Genomic DNA, 1488 nt, shown 5'->3' with positions numbered 1-1488 from the left:
AGCTTGGAACACCTCTCTGGTTGTCTTCATTCCTAAGCCAGGTAATACTGGGCTACGTCCTATCTCGCTATTGTCCTGCGGCCTTAAACTGCTAGAAAAAGTTTTGTATCTGAGACTCTCATGGCTTATAGAATCCAATCTTGTGTTACCGCAAGCACAGATGGGCTTTCGCCCAGGAAGATCATGCACGGATAACCTCACAGCATTAACCACTCGCATTCAGGCAGGATTCCAAAAAAACGCCTACACGGTTGCAGTGTTCTTGGATATTGTTGGTGCCTTTGATAATGTTCTTCCAGAAATAATTATTAAGGACCTTAAAGACTTAGGAGTTCCAGCAAAAATGCGAAAATTCGTGGAGAATCTGATCTCTTCTAGAAGGATCTTTTATATTAATAAAGGTGAATTGGAAGGCCCATTTATTACTTCTAAAGGGACTCCGCAGGGCTCTACTTCCAGCCCTACCATCTTTGACTTACATCTACGAGGCATAGAAGAATGTGTAAAGCATCCCACTAAACTGCTACAATATGCAGATGATGTAGTAATTCTTACTACTTCCACCAAACTTGAAGAGGCTATGATAGCCATACAGACATCGTTGAATAACATCTGCGAGTATCTGAAAAGTAAGGGATTAGATCTGTCTCCGTCTAAGTCTAAATGTGTAATATTCACAAGAAAAAGGAAGTTACCCACTGACATTCCTGTTTTAGACATTTCTGGTACCCCTGTGCCCAGAGCCGACTCGGTGCGCTTCTTAGGCATCATCTTGGATAGGAAGCTTAAAGGTGACTTACATCTGAAATATCTTATTAGAAAGGGAAAGACACTCATCAATGTTCTCAGAGCACTGGCGGGAGTTTGGTGGGGCTCCCATCCTCAACTGCTCCTTACCATATATAGATCTATCCTACGTAGTTCCATAGAATATGGTTGCCAGGTTTTCGTGTGGAAAAAGAGCTCAGGTCTCTTCTTACAACTGGAAAGAATCCAATACAAGGCCATTAGGATTTCGATGGGATACAGAGCATCCACTCCCATTAACGTTATGCTCTGCGAAGCCAGAGAGCCTCCACTGAAATTGCGTTTTAACTACTTGGCGGCCAAATTCGTGTACAAAACTTTCGCAAGAGACTTCAACCCGGTAACCAACAGCCTTAAGAGATTGGAATTGGAGGCCCCGCCTGGGGAAAGAAGGATAGCAGCAATTAAAAACTCTCCATTCTTCAAGCAGTATGTTATGCTCAAACATCAGGAGTCCTCTATACATAAATCCATTTATCCACCTGCGTTTCAGCACAATTATGAAACTCTAATTTTCAGGCAACAATACGACGACTCTCTTAAAGGACTTAAACTTGACTCGGATCTAAGAGTGAAAATAGAATTTGAAGAAAAATCCGCCGTAGTCAAGAGCGAAGCGATTTCTTTTTATACGGATGGTTCCAAATGCGAGGAAGATCTTCCAGTGGGATCAGCGGTATA

This window comes from Wasmannia auropunctata, unplaced genomic scaffold (assembly GCF_000956235.1).
Source record: "Wasmannia auropunctata unplaced genomic scaffold, wasmannia.A_1.0 LD334306.1, whole genome shotgun sequence".
NCBI lineage: Eukaryota > Metazoa > Arthropoda > Insecta > Hymenoptera > Formicidae > Wasmannia > Wasmannia auropunctata.
Note: the sequence above shows the minus strand (reverse complement) of the source record.